At 44.5% G+C, this 20238-nt stretch overlaps 1 non-coding gene across 1 annotated transcript; it reads right to left on the minus strand.

Moving 5' to 3' along the window:
• Positions 1 to 625: 625 nt before the first annotated feature.
• trnae-uuc (transfer RNA glutamic acid (anticodon UUC)) lies at positions 626 to 697 on the minus strand. Its single transcript has one exon. It is a non-coding gene; the product is annotated as a tRNA-Glu (tRNA).
• Between the last annotated feature and the right edge of the window lie 19541 nt (positions 698 to 20238).

Raw genomic sequence — 20238 nt, forward strand, 5'->3', positions numbered from 1 at the left:
AGTGTTTCATTGTACCTGTCCCTCACCGTCCCTGTGCACACGGCAATAAACCCGACCGGACCTGACAATACTCACTGAGATTTGAGCAGTGATAAACCCGGGCAGATGAGTCAAGCTGATGTAGGCAAACTGAGTGAGTAGGACCAGAGCCAATATGGGAAATGTATGTTCACCCTCTTCTACAGAGAGACAACATCTCTGAGTGGATTGAGGTGCATTGAGGAGTGAAGAAGATCAAATCTACATTGTATCGATTGCAAGTTATTGTCTGTAAGACCTCGCACAGTTATTTCCAGCTTTATTGAGACTGCACCTGCGATATTTTTTTTTCAAAGTCATGTTTTCATTGTCTAACAAGTGTCATACAGAACAAATAACGAATCGCTGCAGAAACGGTGTATAGCGGGTCAGGCAGCATTTGTAGACGGAATGAGCTAGTACACACAGTAGAAAGCAAGAGAATGTGGCTGAGAGGAAATGTCGAAACAAACTTGATGGGCCAAACTGCCGAATTCTGCTCCTATATTTTGTGGTCTTATGCTGCTGAATCAGGCCGATGCAGGTTAAGCATAGACAGGAATGTTGTTTTTGTAAGCACATTAAATAACAGCAGGCAATACCTTATTTCCCTGACCGGGAATCGAACCCGTGCCGCGGCGGTGAAAGCGCCGAATCCTAACCACTAGACCACCAGGGAAGCTGATAATGCGCCGCATCACAGCAACATACACCATCAAATCAGAAAAATACAAAACAAAATCAATGGATAAATAATAATAATGAATGAATGTGATAAATATTGTAACGAATCTACTGCTCAGCACTTTGCTCACCCAGTGCTTCAGGTTAAGGAACACTCTGGACTGTTTGAATCGGTGGGAAACACTCGTTCTCCAGTGTCTTTATAAAGATGGTGACATTCAGATTCTCTTATGAGCCCTGGGTCATTTTTGTCTCTGTCTATCGCCTCGAAGCAATTCAGTAGCCGGCCCTCCGATTCCCGCAATATCGTTGCAAATACATCTGATGTCTTGTTCCTCACCCTCCGCCTGGATGGAGGTCGGAAAAAGAAAACTAGACGTTCAGAATGCCCGAAATATGGTCTGGGGGTGGAATGGTAGGTTTTCCTGTTCGTGCTCCAACAGTGATCGAGTGTGCGGGAGCCCCGGTACTGAGGATGGCGTGCTGATGACAAATAAGCCTAGAATTCTTTAAATAAGCCTGATAGACATCTCCCGCAATGATTTGAAAGTCCTCAGGGTAGGTAGTTCCTTGTTTGCTGGTCGCGGCACTCAGTACATGGTTTGCTTGCATAACATCTGCTCTGGCGGTATGTGAAGTGCCGTCCGGATCAATGAGGAGAACCTCTCGGTAAGCAGCACCGACTGAACTCAATCATTGGATGTTGTGATTGGGAGAACAAGGGTGCGGCAAGACCGCTATATACGGAGAGCATGAAGAGTTAGTCATGAAACAACACCGCCGATCCACCACCACCACCCCCCCCCCCCCCCACCAGCACCACAATACCGTCTAATCTTCTCCGAACGGTGGATTGAGAATCCTTCCGGCTGTTCCACCGAACTGAGCCATGTCTCCATGAAACAGAGAAGACAGAAGCCCCTCATTTCCCTCCGAAACTGCAATGTTGCGCTGACGTAATGCATCTTGCTTTCAAGTCATTGGCCTTTGGCTAAGAAGATGCCCGGTAGAGGATGCTTCATAGCCCGGCGATTTAGTCTGGCTTGACGATTTCAGAACCGACCTCTTTTCCGGCAATGGTAATGGCTGACCTTCGCTGATCGCTGAAAGGTGCCGCACCTGCATTCCCGAGAGTCAAGTCCATCTGGTCCTTCAGCAGCTCGTTAAACTGCCGATTAATTTAGACAGCTCAACAGTACGTTTCTTAAAGGGAAATTAGGGCTTTCAGATGGCAGCGACAGTGGGTCAGCTGAAATACATCCAGACATTTTGCGAGCTGTCGGCAAAAAGTCGCGTGAATCGCCAGTGCCATCGTGGATCTTTGGATCTATAAACAAATCACAAAATCCCTAACGCCTTATCAATAATGTAGACATCCCTCTCTTACTGGAGCCTACAAAAAGCATCACCTCGCACATCATTACTCTCCCGTCTATGCCCCTTCCGCTTTCTACTGACACCAAACACCCGACTCCCATCTCTCTCCCCATCGAACATCATTCCCCAATCCCCGATCTCTCTCCACACCAGATCCCTCGACTTCCTCGCCCTCCCTCCCCATGGTCTTTCTCTACCCTCCTCTTTCTCTCACCAGTCTCTGTCCCCGTTTCTTTATCCTCAGTCCCTCTGTCTCGTCTCTCTGGCCCGAGTCGACTCCTTTCCACAGTAATAACTTTTCTCTTCATTGACTGCTCATGGAGTGTCGTGGAGTGAAGATGGCGTCTGAACCTACGTGTTTTATAGTTGAAATAATAAAAATTGCTTGTTGGTAAATACAGATTCTATGTTCCTCACTGATCATTATTACGGGATGATTCTTGTAATAGTGGCGTCCATCATTAAAGTTGCCCACCAACAGGATACTCCCTCTGCACAGTGTTACCATCGGGATGGAGATACAGAAGCGTGAAAGCTCGCGCTCAGCGATTCAGGAACAGACAGTCCCCCTCCGCCACCTGCAACTCAGTTTCTTTTTTCTCTAAATTTATTTATTCTTTATTTCACTGTACTGTACAGTAAAGTTAACAAATTTCACCACATATCCAGATGATATTAAATCTGGTTCTGATTCTGATTCAGATGCAGCGGAGATGTATTAGTTTGAACTTAAATTAGGTGAAAGACTGTCAGAACCTTGTGAGACGATGGGATGTACTGTACTGTAATATTTTATGTTCAATGCTCTATCCAGTGTACCGAATCTCACTATTTAAGTCCAGTCGATTAATTATTTAAATCTATGACGCCTTCCTTTTCCAGACTACTCTCAATGCGTCTGAGGATACTGCAGGAGAATTTAACAACAAGAGGCCATAAATGTGAATGCCGACCGCTGGATGAGATCGATAGTTTGCTTGGAAATAACTCGTAAAGAACTACGAAATGAGGAATTGTCATCGGTGTTCGAAATACCCTGGTCATGGGGTATGAAGGGAAGTCCCTGGACAAACAGGAACATTAACGATAGTCAGTATGGGCCAGTGCGTAGTAGGTCATGTCTAACCAATCTTATAGATCTTTAACAGGTGGTTACCCGCAATGCTATTGAGGAAATTTGTCAAGTTTCCGTGTGGGAGGATGCTCGTGAAGGACCAGTCACTTGGCTCTCACAATGAGGAAGAAAATTGGATTGGCCATTGGGTACGCTGGGGAAGGTAGAGTGTGGTAATGGATGGTTGTCTCTCTGACTGCGGACCTGTGATGAGAGGAGTGTCCCAGGGATCGTTGCTGTGCCCGTTGTTATTTGTAATCTATATCAATGATCTGGATAGTAATGTCGTTAACGGGATCAGCAAATTTGTCGACAGCGAGGAAAAGTACCGGACCATGAAGCGGAATCTGGACCAGCTGAAAAAATGTGTTGAAAACTGTCAGATCGGATTTAACATACACAATTGTTAGATGTTGCCCTTTGGGCGGACCAGCCAGGGTTGGTCTGACACAATGAGAAATAGGGCACTGAGGAGTACGACAGGACAAACGAATCTGGGAATGCAGGTCCATAATTCAATGAAAGTTGCGGCACAGTTGGACAGGGTCGTAAAAACAGCTTTTCGCACATTGGCCTTCATAGACCAAAGTACTGAGTACAGGAGTTGGTATGTTACGTTGCTGTTGTTTAAGGCTTTATTAGGGCCCAATCTGGAATATTGTGAGCTGTTGGGCTCAACCATCTGCAGGAAAGATGCAAATAAGATTGAAAGAATGCAGAAAAAAAATGCACGGCTATTGCCGGGACTGAATGTTTTGAATTAAAAGGAAAGATTGTAGATGTCAGCACTTTATTCCCGAGGGGGTAGAAGACTGAGGGGAGATTTGATAGAGGTATACAACATTATTAGGCGTGTAGAGAGTGTAAATGCAAGCGGGTTTTCTCCACTGATGTTGAGCGAGAATACAACTGGAGATCATGGGCAAATGTTGAAATGTGAAGTGTTTAAGGGAAACATGAGGGGAAAAGTCTTCACTCGGGAGTCGACAGAGTGTAGACAGTGCTGACAACACAAATGATAATTCAGATTCCGATGTCAGCTTTTAAGAGATTTCTGGAGTGGTACACGGATGGGAGGGATATGGATGGATATGGGTGAGGTCGATGACAGTAGGCAGTTTAAATAATTCCTCTGACTGGAGGGGCTGAAGACCCTGTTTCTGTGCAGTGGTTCCCTATGGCTCTCTGACTGTATATCTGGGTTAGAACTTAAGTGTCTCACAGCACCGACCCATCTAGAAAGTCGTTGATACTGTCCGATTCCTCTGTCCTTGCACACACTGAAGCATGGAGACTGAGTTAATGGATGGTTACAGCATGAGAAGATGGAAGCTTTGGAAATTTTTTATTCTGTATTCTCCAATTGCCTGTGATGGTTTTGAAGGAAGACAAGTGTGAGCACGGATATTTGCTTTGCCTTCGCCGCGTTTTTAGTTTGTGTCATTTTGTATGTTTCATTTATTATTGATTTCAGAGGGAGCCACGGATTCCACACCGGACATGTGAGTTCAGGGTTAAAGGGATCGAAATATGAGCGTATCTACACCCGTTACGGTAAATTGGCATTAGGATAAATTGGTGTGTATTTAAATTGGGAATTTGGAATTGGCATTTTGGAAGGCTGGTTTTTTAATGAGCTGTAAAAACTGCTGCTGAACATGTCGAAATGCTGGTTTTAAGTTGTAGGGCTCCATTGGCAAAGATTGCTTAAAGTCATTGTAGCGTCTGCCCTGTAATATGTAAATGACAGGTTAGCTAAGATAACGTGGCGGTGCAGTCAACAGTTCAGCGATTTGCTTACGTGGTCAGCCGTAATTCCATTAATTTTCCAGCTGCTGCTGGGTGGTCAGATTAAATCGGTTATTTCCCTCAGACCTGCTTCTCGGAGCACTGAAAATACTGAGTCCAAATAGAGTTGTAAAGCGTACCGAAATTTCGACTCTCCATGTGGAACACGGCTGCCCGCTGTCTTCCATCTGGAATGCACTCTGTCTGTTGCATCATCTGCCTTCGGATCGGAAGCCAATTCTGAATCAACGCAGCCAGCTTTCCCTCGATCTCATGCCTCCTCACTTTTGGAATGAATCAACTGTCAGGAACATCAAACGCCTGACCAAAATTTAAGGACCCACTTCGACTGTTCTGGTTCATCTGTTTGTTTTATTTTTAGTTTTTCAAATAGTTAAATCTGGCTGATAAGAGAACATGCTATGTTGAGTCTCCGTAGCCAGACTACGTTTCTCCAAATACTCATTAATTTTCTCTTCAATGATCCTCTCCAATAGTTTACCCACTACTGTCGTAAGATTCACTGGTCTATAATTCAAATGAGTCTCCCTATTATCTTTCGTTAACAAAGACATAACATTTGCCAACCCCAATCTTCTCGCTCTAATTCCGTGGCCATCGAAGCCACAAGTACCCTGTCCAAAAGCTCAGCAATATCTTCCCTCCCCTTCCAAAATTACCTGGACTGTGTCCCTTCTGGCACCGGAGAATCATCTATCATAATGTTTTCCAAGTTTCCAGCGCATCCTCTTTCTTAACCTCAGCCTTTTTACGCTGTGTTCACATTCATCAATATATTCAGTGAAGGGCCTCACTGCCTCCTTGCACTCGCGACATAAGATTTCCTCTTTTGCCTCTGAACTGCCCACACTGTCTCCAGTCATCCTCCTGTTCTTCACAATGTAACAATACAACTCGACAAGGCCTTCTCATGTCCCCTTCTACCTCTTCTAGGTCCATTGTTAAATTCTTTATTGTTTGCATTGTGACTTGCCATAAACCGATCTGATCCTTTCTTCCTAAACCATAAGTATCTTCCTTCCGCTTGACGAGTTGTTCGAACTTTCTTGTCACCCAGGGCTTTACGCCATCATTCTTTCCCTGCGTCACTGAGACAAGCCTATACTGAACCCCGTGTAAGTGCTCCCTAAACAATCCCCACATATCTGTCGCTCATGTCCCTGAGTATATCATTTCCCAATGTACCTTCCCAAGTTCCTGCCAGGTAGCACCATACAGCGCAGACCTCCAGTTCAATACATTCCATGGTCGCTGGTCCTATCCCCATGTAAGATAAATGTCGGGGAGTTCTGCACTATCGTTCTGAAATGCTGACCCGCGGAGAGATCTGTCATCTGACCTGTTCCCTTTCCTAATATTAGATCCGGTATGGACTGTTCGCCAGTCAGCCTTTCTTCTTATAGTGACATGAATCCTTCCTGGACACAACTGAGAAATTATGCCATACCAAAACCTTTTACCCTTGTGAGGTGCCAAGGAATATTAGGGAAGTTTTAGATTTACATTCCAAGAACGTGGCACATGTTCAGGTTCCGCTCCCGATCGGTTCCTCACTGTTCCCGTTGCGCTTTTTTTTGTTAATCTTGTGGGTGGCCGTACAGAGTACACCAAATGGGGTGATCGCGCCCTTCATGTTTCTGTATTCGTCTCACAGTCGATTAACAAAAGAACGCTCCACGTTGCCTCTGAAGGCTCTACGTTATCCCTTTCTGCAGCTGCGATACTATCCCTGGTTTCCCATCGCACTCGCCTTACATTCTGTTACCCGACCGTGACTATTTTTCAACAGCTAATACACCGCCATCCCTGCCCTTGCGACAGTCGAGTGTCTGTTATAGTTTGGAACATACTTCAACCAATGTAACAATCACGCCAGCAGCATTAAGCGTTTGTATTGCTACCTACCTGAACTGTGTGAAGTCAGCAATCTTCCGCCAATTCTGCAATTTCAGGATGGCCAGGGATATGATTGTTTGAATTTATGGCATATTAGCCAAACCAGTTCATTGTAAAACGGCTTTATTTGAAAACTCCGCTGAATTGCAATTGGACACGGGCGTTATCTACACAGATGGCCATTTAATGTAAACACATACTTCATTCCATTCCTCAGCTCTTCTCTGAATTTCCTCTGTGTCAGTGTATAGATACAAGTATTGGTGCACATGCTGAGCATTTGCAACATGAAACCAAATTGCTGTAGGATGTATACAGGGGAACTCAAATATCTGTCCTCGTAAAAATAGTTTTGCACTTGCCATTTCAGAGAACGGCCTACAGAAGGCACCCAAAATAATATGAAATTAGCTGAAATAGAAAACAACAAAATCATCGATTTTTCTGCGGTTTTCCACCTCGGCATCTTTCTGATTGTCGCCGCTGTGCCGAAGCCTTCTGCGGACTCTATTTGCCACAACGATATACCTTACGGTTAACCCGTTAAACACCAGGATTAAGCCGATTGGTATCATTGGTGTTAAAATGCGTTCCAGTAATTGGTATCCTCTCCACACGGGTGAAGTAGCGTATTCATGTGTGAGGGTGCACCGCCACGGCGTGTTGTCAATGATGACGTAACGTTCAATAGCAAAGTATAACGGGGCACATCTCCCGCAGCTCACTATAACCACGGTCACCATAAACACCGTTGCTGTTCTCTCGGTGCAGTATCGCTCCCGCAGCTTTCGACAACATATTGCGATGAACCGATCGAAGGTAAAGCTGACAGTGAACCATACAGAACAGTCCATCGTTACTAACCGAAATACAAGTGTCAGAGCGCATACAGGAGTGATGAGCAGGGAACTGGAATAAAGGTAAATATTGTTGGCCTGTTCCACTAAAGCAGCAACGATAACCACCATCTGATCCGCTGTCGCCATTCCAACCAGGTAAAGGGTGATGCATTTGGAGAGTCCGCATTTTCCCCGAGAGAGGATCACAATCGCTGTTAAATTAACTGCAAGAAATTTGGAAACAAAATAGAAATATGGTCAGCTCCCTGAATGCCCCCATTCTACCGATGCTATGCAGGGTATGGTCTGTTTGGAAGTGGAAAGCGGAAATCCAATGTGTGTGGTCTCGGTCGCTGCACTCCGGCTGGAGTCCAATGACGTATGTGAGTGTCAGTGGATTGTCGACATTCCCACAGTTTAGAGCGAGGCATCCGAGTTCCACGACTCACGGACAGGTGAGCAGTCGATCGCTCCTGTAAACAACACCGTTTCCATTATTAGAGGTGAAGGGATTGTTTGTAGCGGTGACAAAGTGGAGTCAGGGAGATATAAAGCACGAGGTCTCAGTTACAGACTTACAGAAGAACAGACCTACGTGTCGAAAATAGACGTCATTTAAATAAGCTGCCACGTTGTTATAAGGTCGAAGTGTCTGCACTGATAGAAACTCGGACCTAGAAAAGCAGAGACCAGCATCACTTCAGAAAGCCAAGCGAGGTGAAATTATAAAACAACAACAATATCGACACCAACTTAATAGAGAAAAGAAGAAAACTCTGCGATCGAAGTACGGAAAATGGAAATAAAACCATTAGATGCCTGAATCCTCCATTCCGGAAACACGTTTCAGCCGATGGTAGCATCTGTGCTCAGTAACAGTGCGGATACCGCAGCAGAGTAACGACGGCACCATACATAAAGTAACCAGCTCCGGCATCTTACCGGGGACACCAACCGCTGCAAGTGTGGGATAGAAAATGGCCGCGATGTAATAAATTGCCGGATATCCCATATTCCGTCAGAAGCAGCGTTCAGTTGTACGGAGCGTTTCAGCTGCTCAGATGGACTAGTGATCGGTTTAGCAGACTTTTATTGAGGTGAGAGCAATTCCACTGAGGTACTTAGCGTGGCGATCACGTCAGGGACATTGGTGACAACCAACTGCACAAACATTTACGTTAAACTATTTTTACTCACTCAATCCCCTTGTCATGAATTTGACTTCTCAAGTGATTTTGCAATGTAATTACTTTAAAACAAAATATGATGTGATTTTTTTTCCATGTTATTTTACATGATACCTGGCTTCAGCTATTTAAACGAAGATATATTTTGTCATTGTTGCTTTTAAATCAGGCATTTAGCTTGAAGTCGATATATTTGGAATATTTGACGGGGCACATTCGCTTCTGAAATTGAGGAAAGGAGTTTGTTCTGGCGGGTCAAACGGAGAACACTTCTTTATTAAAGGGGAACATTCATCATCTTTTCTTTCGTTCGTTCCTGTCATTCTGGGCGGTGTGAGTGATGGAAATCACAGTGACAGCTGACATGTGTTACAATAAAATATACTGCACATACTCCTCCAAACACTGTAAAAGATCCACAGTGATATTCTAGACACCTGTCGTCAAAAAGGAAGAGTGTCCTCGGGAGATTAGCGAGGGCTGAGAACAGTTTGAAGAACAATGTTTTCCAGCGCACACATGGGCCGTTTGGCAGGAACCTGACCTCTGCCAGTGAAGGACTTCACCGCCCCATAACCGAGACGTGCGATGCAGTCTGTTTAACTTTAAAGATATTCTCAGACCTGCCACAATTCTACTACTACTTCTCCATCCATTCTCTGTTTGAACAAATATAGTAAGCAAAATCTATGATCAATCAGCAGGTTCTCAGGCTGTTGTATCATTTGCTACGAAGTTGTATTTTTTTTCTCCTGATTTACTGTCAGGTATATTGCCTTTCGAGAGGTCACTATGATTTGTTCAAGCTCACCTGTCAATCACACTTCCTTTTGCTCCTGCAGTGCACCGCTCCGTGCCGATTGTGGTTCTCGTACCGATGAGCGGCCCTCGGTTTATTGGAAAAAGTCTCACCACTCTGTTTCCATTGTGGAACTCGTACTAATGTGCGGCCCTCGGTTGACTCGAGAAAGTATCACCTCAGCCTTCAAATTCATCCTTCCAGATTGAATCACTCCGTAATGTTCCAGGTTGAACTCCATCTGTAACTTCTCAGCGCTGCTCTGCGTCCTGTCACTGTCCTGTTGTAAACTCTGACTACCTTCTATACTATCCCTTATTCCACCAACCTCCACATCATTGCAAATGCAATAAACCACCCTTCCACTTATTTATTCACATCATTTTAAAGCACAAATATCCTGGGGTCTCAGAACAGATCTCTGCAGGACACCATTGGCACCAGCATCCAGGGAGAAAACGCTCCATCCACAACTACCCTCGGCCTTCTGGGGCGTCAGTCCTGAATCCACAAGCCAACTTTCCCAAGATACCAAGCCTTCTGAAAGGTCCTGCCATGGTTCACCGTAAGTATAAGCGTCACATCCTCACAGAATTGAACCAGGGTCGTGAGACATGATCTGACCCTCACACGGCCATACTGATTCTCCAAAATTGGGTAATGTTTCTCCAAATTCTCGTAAATCCTGTTTCTAAGAAAGTTCTCTGATAATTTGCCCATCACTGAAGTGGGACTCACCGCTTCCCGCAGTCACTCAGGCTTTCTCCCGACCACACAAGAAGACGTATTTAACCTACTGCACTTTTTTTCAGAAGTTCCAGTACATCCTCTCTCTTAACTTCGGTCTGTTGTCGCACATCGGCCTGTTTAACGCCCTCCTCACAAGTATCCCTCTCACTGGTGAATTCTGAACTAAAGTCTTCATTCAGGACCTTCCTTTCTTCCCGCGACCTCAGGGGCTTTGTTCATCTTCTATCCCCGACAGGTCCTACACTCATTCCAGTCATCTTTGTTTCTTCACATACATCTAGAATGGCTTGGGGGTTTCCCTGAAAGCCACTGCAGACCTCCTGTGGACGTTTCTAGTGATTCTAATTCCATTCTTCAGTTTGGCCCCGGCTACTTTGTAAATCTACAGTCATGTCTGATCCTTGTTTTCTAATCATGAGGTCAGCTTCCTGAAACTTCTTTCTTCCTCTTGACCAGATGTTTCACATCTCTTGTCAACCATGGTCCCTTCACCCTACCGTCCTTTCCCTGTCTGAATGGGGCAAACCTCTCCAGAACCCCGTGTAAGTGCAGCCTAAAATATATTCACATTTCCGATGTGCATTCTCCAGGACATATCCGTTCCTGATTTATGCTTTGATGTTCCAGCATAATATCTTCATAATTTCACTGACACAGTTAATTACCTCGGGAAATGACACAGAGCTGTGGGACGAGAGCGGGTAGAGTGATTAATTTGAACCCAGACAAGGGGCAGTGGGCAGAGAGTGTGGCAATGGGATGGGTATGGGGAATGACACGAGATTGTGGGGACACAGCGGGGCATTGAGATTACTTGGTGACTGACGCGGGCTTGTGTCATTAATGTATATAACCCTTTTACGAAAGGAGGGTGCTGGACCCCTTATGATTTCCCTACCGACACAACCGATCGACAGAAGGCACAATAGACACTGCTCTACACACCGTCCTTATCATCTGGAGAAGAAGAATGCTTATGTGAGAATGCTATTCTTGGACGACAGTTCAGCAGTCAACACCATCATTCCCCCCAGGCTCGACTGGAAGCTCAGAGATCTCGTCCTTGACCCTGCCTCTCAGATCGCCAGCAAGTTGTAAGAGTGGGCTCCCTCACCTCCACTCCTCTGACTTTCAACATATGAGCCCCCTCAGGGCCATGTACTGAGTCCCTTCCCTTACTCCCTGTATATCCATGACTGTATCGACACCCACAGCTCCAATCTGTTAATTAAATTTGCCAACGATACTATATTGATTGGACTAATCTCAAAGAATAACGAAGTGGCCTACAGGGAAGAAGTTATCTCTCTGACACAGTGACGTCAAGTAAACAACCTCTCCCTTAGTGTCGCAAAAACAAAAGGGGCTGGTTGTTGATTACAGGAGGAATGGAGACGGGCTAACCCCTATTGACATCAATGGATCTGGGGTTGAGAGGGTAAACAGCTTTAAGTTCCTCGGCATCCACATCACCGAGGACCTTACGTGGCCTGTACATACTGGCTGTGTGGTGAAAAAGGCACAACAGCTCACTGAGAGATTATAAGCTGTATTAGGCCCCTTCTCTTAGAAAGGATGGGCTAACACTTGACTGAGATTAACAGAGGTTTATGAAAATGATTCCAGGATTGAATACCTTGTCATATAAAGAGATTTTGATGGGTAATACAATTTAAACCTATCGAATGTCCCCGATGGGCTGGATGTGGAGGGGCTCTGTCCTATGGGTGGGAGAGTCTAGGACCAGAGGAGATATTTTCTGAATAGAGGGTCGTCCATTTGCAACGTTGATGAGTTTAGCCAGAGAGTGGTGAATCTGTGGAATTCGTTGCCACAGGCAGCTGTAGAGACCAAGACTTTGTGCTTATTTAAGACAGAGGTTGACAGATTATTGACTATCATCTCCTTTTCTAAAAAAAGCCAATATTTCAAGATGATTGTGGACAGAAGTGAGTGTAAATGCCATTACTAATGAGAAGCTGGAACGCCTGGATGTAGATAAGAATCCTGGACCTGATGATGTACACCACAGTGTTCAGAAAGAGGTAGTTGAAGAGCTTGTGAAGGCATTAGAGTCATGGAACATTACAACGCAGAAAATGCCATTCGGCCAGTCTAGTCTGTGCCAAGCCATTAATCTGCCTAGTTCCAGCATCACCTAACGGGACCATAGTCATCCATTCCCTCCCATCCATATACCCATTCAAACTTCTGTGAAATGTTGAAAATCGACACTGCCACTTGCTCTGGCAGCATATTTCACATTCCCACAGCCTCTGAGTGAAGACCTTCCCCCACATGTTTCTCTTAAAGTATCAATAATGCTCTTTCAACAGTGTCTCGATTTCGGAATGTTTCTGCCGAACTAGGAAGTTGCAAATGTCACCCCACTCTTTAAGAAGGAGGGGAGGCAGAAGAAATGAAATTATAGAACAGTTAGTCTGACCTCAGTGGTTGGATTCCATTAAGGATGATTTTTCGGGGTACGGCGCATTCTAAAGTAGGCCAAATTCAGGATGGTTTTCTTCAGGGTATACATTGCCTGAAAAATCTCTTGGAGTTCTTTGACAAAATAACAAGCAGAATAGACAAAGGAGAGGCAGTGGATATTTTTGTCCTGGATTTTCAGATGGTTTTTAAGGACTTGCTGCACATGAGGCTACCAAACAAGATCACAACTCATGGTATTACAGGAAAGATACTGGCACGGATCGAAGATTGGTTTACCGGCATGAGGCAAAGAGTTAGGAAAATGCGAGCCTATTCTGTTTGCTACCGGTAACCAATGGCGTTCCTCTGGAGTCGGTAATGAAATTGCGTCTGTTCATATTAAAATGAACGATTTGGATGACAGAGTTGGTGGCTTTGTGACAGATTTTGTAGTTGCTACGAAGGTAGGTGTCGGATAGGCAGCTTAGAGCAAAGTGGGTGTCTGCAGAAGTACTCAGACCGGTTTGAAGAACAGACAATGAAGTGGCAGATGGAATACAGTGTAGGGACTGCGGTCTGCAGTCAGGTGCTCAGGTTCACTCAGTATAATGTTGCACCAACATTATTTGCAAAACACTCCGACACGATACTGGTTTCATTTTGTTACAGACAAAATGCCAGTTTGGTACTACAAGTAAACTACATTTCCACATTGGTGGATAAGTGTGCTGACACCCCTCGTTATCTGTAGAAACTGTGACGAGATCCTAATGTTTATTTAATATGGACTGTGCCTTTAAAATGAAAGAAAGTGGGCGTACACCGATTCAGAGAGAGAGAGTGCACCGAACAGCTCGTGAGTCTCCATGGTTACGGAAGGGCGGAGCTATATAATGGACAGCTGATGTTCAGCATGTTTGGTATAGATACAAGGTCAGCTAGATTTTCAGGCAGACACACAGACACACGGAAGACACGGACAGAAATACAGAAGAAATAGACACTGGTTGAGCTTTCAGTGCCCACGAAAGGGTGGGTTTTTCTCGCAGTGTGCTAAGGGGGTGACCGGCGGAAAGTTATCGGAGTGTTTAACCCTTGCCTGGGTAGACAGCTTTACCGCGTGAAAACGGAACTCTCTTTTGTGTGGTCACAGTCGGAGTCTTTAACGGAGACCTCGGAGAATAACGTGGGAAGAATCGACGGCATCGGCACCTGGAAGACAAAGCATCTCTCTCTCTCTCTCTCTCTCTCTCTCTCTCTCTCTCTCTCTCTCTCTCTCTCTCTCTCTCTCTCTCTCTCTCTCTCTCTCGCTCTCTCTCTCTCGCTCTCTCTCTCTGTATATATGTGTATATACTCTGCTAACCTGTTTGATTTAAATGATTTTATATTCAGTATATTTCGTAGATACTAATAAAATAGAGTTTGTAGCAAAAGACTCAGACTCCAGGTGTGTTCCGTTTCTGCTGGTCGTTTTAACCAGCTACGGGGTACATAACAAAATTGTGGCCTGCGTCCGGGATATGAACAAATTGTTGGGAGCTATTCTGAAAATTTGAGGGCTTGTTCATTGCCTGATTATCAATCTATTTGATCACTCTCCTTTGATTGGCTTATGTGTGGAAAACAGCAGAAATGGATGTTGAGAATTTCTGGAAATTTAGACCATGCGGCTTTGAAGAAAGCTACAAAGGATGAATTGTGGAAAGCTGTTAATGAATTGAAAGTTAAGGTAAAGAAGGGTATGACAAACGGAGAACTCGGAAGGATAATAGCCGAGCACTATATTTCTACGAGAGAATTTAGTGAGGAGGAGTTAAAGGTGTTCCTTTTAGGTAAAGAGGAGATCCAGTTGCGACTGGAACAAATGAAGTTAGAGAGACTTAAATTAGATAGAGAGTTCGAGAGAGAGAGAAATGGAAGCGACAGGATCAAACGCCAGGTAGGAGTAATGAGCTGGTGGTGTCGTTTAATGTCAGACAAGAAATTAAGTTAGTACCACCATTTGATGAGGCCGACGTCGACAGGTATTTCCTACACTTTAAAAAGGTGGCCCGGAGTCGGAAATGGCCGAGGGATCAGTGGGCTGTCATGGTACAAAGTGTGTTGAAGGGGAAGGCTCAGCAGGCGTATTCTGCCCTGACCCTTCAACAGTCAGACAGTTATGCCACCGTGAAAGGTGCAGTTCTTAAGGTTTACGAGTTGCTTCCGGAGGTGTTTAGACAAAAGTTCAGAGATTGAGGAAGTCTTGGAATCAAGCCTATGTGGAGTTTGCCCATTAAATACGGGTGTACTTCGATCGTTGAACTACCTCAAAAAGGGCGAAAGAGAATATTGACAATTTAATAGAGTTGATATTGATCGCAGAATTTAAACCGATGGAATGCTGTCGGAGTGTTTAACCCTGGACTGGGTTGATAGCTTTACCGCGTGAAGACGGTACGCATTTGTGTAGTCACAATCGGTAAATTTAACAGGACTTCGGAGGACAACGGAACGATCGACGGCATCGGCCTACTTGGGAAACAAATCACTTCTCTCTCTCTCCTCAATTCTACTCAAGTTAACACCACGAACTGAGCTGACGTCATTCCTATACCATTTACCACCTAAGCTTGAAGAAGTTTGAGGTTTTATCTTTACACACTTAAAAATGCATAAACTCTGCTAACCTCTTTGATTTATCTGGTTTTATATTACTATATTACGTGGATACTAATAAATAGAGTTTTGTTTGTAGCAATACCAGACTCCAGGTGTGTTCCATTTATGCTGGTTCTTTTAACCTATTACGGGGTGCGTAATAAAACCGTTCCAACCCCTACATCACACCACATTTCTGTAAACCCCTTCGACCCCTACAGCACTCGGCATCTCTGCAAAACCTCCATCATCCACCCTGGTGCATTCAGACACAACAGACCCGAGAAAGATAGCGTCGTGTCAGATTGAATAGTTCATAAAACACCATTGGCCAGAAGACCTTACAGTCTGATCAAGGACTGGGGAAGCAGACAAACCAGCTCTCTCTGTTTCCCCCCATTTTGTGGATAATGAACTGATTCTTGTACTGGAATAATTTAATCAGAGAAACTGAATGTGGACACAGAAAGCTTCAGGTAGTGATCTGCTAAACCTGAGACCATTCTCAAACAAATCGCCATTTGTTATGTGAAGGGCGTGGACACCGAACTGATTCTTGACTCTGGGACAATCTAATCAGAGCAATAAACCTGAGACCATGCTCAGAGGAGCAGCTACTTGTTATGTAAAATGCCAGACATATCAAAGAAGCAATCTGTAGTCTCGTCAGACTCTGTCTGGGTTGCCTCATTTAACCGGTTTGGACCAGTCAGGGTGTAGATATACGAATACACAAGGCTAGGGTGGGCAGAGCCACGTAAAATATGTTGGTTGTAGCTCTGTACAATGATCAGTAACCAGGTGACCCAGGTAGGTAAGGTGACCTTGAGCCAATGGTTTGGACATCCAATGGTTCAATTGATGAGGAACAATATAAGATTCCGCAGCTTCAGATATGCAGGGGTGATAACTCTCCAGCGGCCAGAGACCAACCATTGCCGAAAAGTAGGACCAGACGGATACGTGGAGATCGGGAACCTGGGGATCGGAAGATGATGAGAGGCATTGATCGCGTGGATAGTCAGAGGCTTTTTCCCAGGGCTGAAATGGTTGCCACAAGAGGACACAGGTTGAAGGTGCTGGGGAGTCGCTACAGAGGAGATGTGGGGTAAGTTTTTTTTTACTCAGATAGTGGTGAGTGCGTGGAATGGGCTGAGGGCAACAGTGGTGGAGGCGGGTACGATTGGGTCTTTTTAAGAGACTTTTGGATAGGTACATGGAGCTTAGTAAAATAGAGGGCTATATGTAAGCTTAGTCATTTCTAAGGTAGGGACATGTTCGGCACAACATTGTGGGCCGAAGGCCCTGTATTGTGCTGCAGATTTTCTATGTTTTCTATGTTTCTATGGAATGCCTTGCCAGTGTAGACTCTTTTTTTCTCCCGGATAATACCTTTTCACTTCATTGACTGTTCATGGAGTGTCAGGGTTTACAGTTGGGTGCACACAGGAAGATAGTGTGTAACTCTACGTGCGTTTAGTAGAAATAATAACAGATACTTGTTGGTAAATACAGATTCTCTGTATCTCATTGATCATTGTTACAAGGGATGATTCTTGTCACAGTGGCGTCCATCATTAACATTGCCCACTAACAGGACGTGCCTTCTACACAGTGTTATCACCGGGAAGGAGATACAGAAGCCTGAAACCTCAGGTTCAGCGATTCAGGAACAGCTTCTCTCCCCGCTGCCACCTGTTTCTCAGTTTTGTTTTCTGTATATTTATTTATCCTGTATTTCATTGTACTGTTACGGTAAACTTAACAATTTCGCGACCTATGTCTGTGATATTAAATCTGGTTCTGATTCTTTAAATGTAGCTTTGAAACCTTTGATTCTGATTCTGATGCAGTGGGATTTGTCAGATCGAACTTACATTAGTTGAAAGCCTATCAGAAACTCGTGTACTGTGCTGTAATATTCTATGTTCTGTGCTCGATCGAGCGTACCGTATCTTGCTATAGTTAAGCAAGTCGATTAATTATTTAAAGCTATGACGCCTTATTTTTCCAAACTACTCTCAATGCGTCGGATAATAAAGAGCAGGAAATAAAAAAAATAGGCCATAAATATCAGTACCGACCGCTGCATGATCTCAATAGCTTTATAGACAATAGACAATAGGTGCAGAAGTAGACGATTCGGCCCTTCGAGCCTGCACCGCCATTCTGAGATCATGGCTGATCATCTACTATCAATACCCGGTTCCTGCCTTGTCCCCATTTCCCTTGATTCCCCTATCCATAAGATACCTATCTAGCTTATTCTTGAAAGCATCCAGAGAATTGGCCTCCACTGCCTTCTGAGGCAGTGCATTCCAGACCCCCACAACTCTCTGGGAGAAGAAGTTTTTCCGTAACTCTGTCCTAAATGACCCACCCCTTATTCTAACTCCATGACCTCTGGTACTGGACTCTCCCAGCATCTGGAACATATTTCCTGCCTCTATCTTGTCCAATCCCTTAATAATCTTATATGTTGCAATCAGATCCCCTCTCAATCTCCTTAATTCCAGCGTGTACAAGCCCAGTCTCTCTAACCTCTCTGCGTAAGACAGTCCAGACATCCCAGGAATGAACCTTGTGAAACTATGCTGCACGTCCTCTACAGCCAGGATGTCCATCCTTGTCCCTGGAGACCAAAACTGTACACAACACTCCAGGTGTGGTCTCACCAGGGCCCTGTACAAATGCAAAAGGATTTCCTTGCTCTTGTACTCAATTCCCTTTGTAATAAAGGCCAACATTCCATTAGCCTTCTTCACTGCCTGCTGCACTTGCTCATTCACCTTCAGTGACTGATGAACAGGGACTCCTAGATCTCTTTGTATTTCTCCCTTACCTATCTCTACACCATTCAGGTAATAATCTGCCTTCGCCATTGGCTACGTTGGGGAAATTAGAGTGTGGTAATAAATGGTTGTCTCTCTGATTGGGGACCTGTGACGCGTGGAGTGCCGCACGGATCATTGCTGTCAGCATTGATTGTTGTTTGTCATCTATATTAACGATGTGGATAATGATGTCGTTAACTGGATCAGCAAACTGCCGAGACAGCAGCATTACCTGTGTAGTTGACAGCGAGGAAGAGTACCAGAACATGGTACCTGAAACGAGATCTGGAGCAGCTGGAACAATGGGCTGAAAAAAAAGCGGATCGGATTTAACGCAGACAAGTGTCAGATGTTGCACTTTGGGCGGACCAGCCAGTGTTGGTCTGACACAATGAGAAATAGGGCACTGAGGAGTACGATAGAACAAACGAATCTGGGAATGCAGGTCCATAATACACTGAAATTGCGGCACAGTTATAAAGGGTCGTAAAAACAGCTTTTCGCACTTTGGTCTTCATCGAGCAAGGTGCTGAGTACAGGATTTGGGATGATATGTTGATGCTATTTACGACTTTACTGAGGCCTAATTTGGAAAAAAAAAAGATGCGTACGATTTTGATCAACCACCGGGACTGGACATGTTAAATTAGAAGGAAATATTACAGATGTTAGCACTTTATCCCCGAGCGGTTAGAAGACTGAAGGAGGATTTGATAGAGGTGTACAACAATATGAGGCGGATGGAGACTGTAAATGCAAGCGGGCTTTCTCCACTGATGCCGGGCAAGAATACAACTAGAGATCATGGGTGAATTGTGAAATGTGAAATGTTTAAGGGAAACATGAGGGGAAACTTCTTCACCCAGAGGGTGGTCAGAGTGTAGACAGTGGTGTCAACGCAAGTGCTAATTGAGATTCCGATTTCAACGTTAAAGAGATGATTGGATAAGTACACGGATGAGAGGGATATGTATGGCCACGGTCCGGGTGAGGTCGATGGCAGTAGGCAGTGTAAATAATTTCTCACTGGCCTGACGGGCTGAAGACCCTGTTTCTGTGCACTGCTTTCCTGTGGCTGTCTGACTGTACATCTGGGTTAGATCTTTACTGTCTCAGTGCACCAACCAATCTAGAAAGTCGTAGATACTGTTAGATCCCTTTGTCCTTGCACACACTGAAGCATGAAGACTGAGTTAATGGATGGTTATAGCAGGAGAAGAATGAAGTGCAGATGTGAGATGATAAGGGGAGTATCACACTGCAGGAATATACCTTTACTCATTCAGTAATGCGGTAAAGACAATAGTTCCGGGCTGGAGGTGTGTGTGACAGTGATCCCAGTACAGTGAACAAATCTGTTGCTTCAGCGGTGGTAACGGGGATCATTAGCCTCGATACTATACGACAAGGGGTTCATTTAATCCGAATCCTATCATTAATCAGAAATTGGACGTGGGAAACACTGGAAGTCGTTGGATGTTTCGAGTTGTGAAGACGTCATATTTTAATTGTGTTGAATATTAACACGTGGACGATACGTTACTTTCTGCGTCTCTTTGTCTTGGAGTCGGAAGGCTTCATTAAATGTTTTATTATTGCAATTACAGATGTTTGTTAACGGTTGAACAAATAAGATCATGCCATTTTCTGCCATATTTTTAAAATATGATTGCATTGCGGATTTAAGATATTGTAGGAGGTGTGGACATATGTGATTTCAATTGAAAGAGAAAGAAAAATACGACGGTCATGAATGGCTATATGGAAGTCATGCGTTTCTTTAGTATGTTTTGGGTGGGCGATTGAATTTATCACCTTTTTCATCATACGTGTTGCAGAAAATTTGTGTCTTCTTGCGATA

Source organism: Hemitrygon akajei, unplaced genomic scaffold, assembly GCF_048418815.1.
Source record: "Hemitrygon akajei unplaced genomic scaffold, sHemAka1.3 Scf000089, whole genome shotgun sequence".
Lineage (NCBI taxonomy): Eukaryota > Metazoa > Chordata > Chondrichthyes > Myliobatiformes > Dasyatidae > Hemitrygon > Hemitrygon akajei.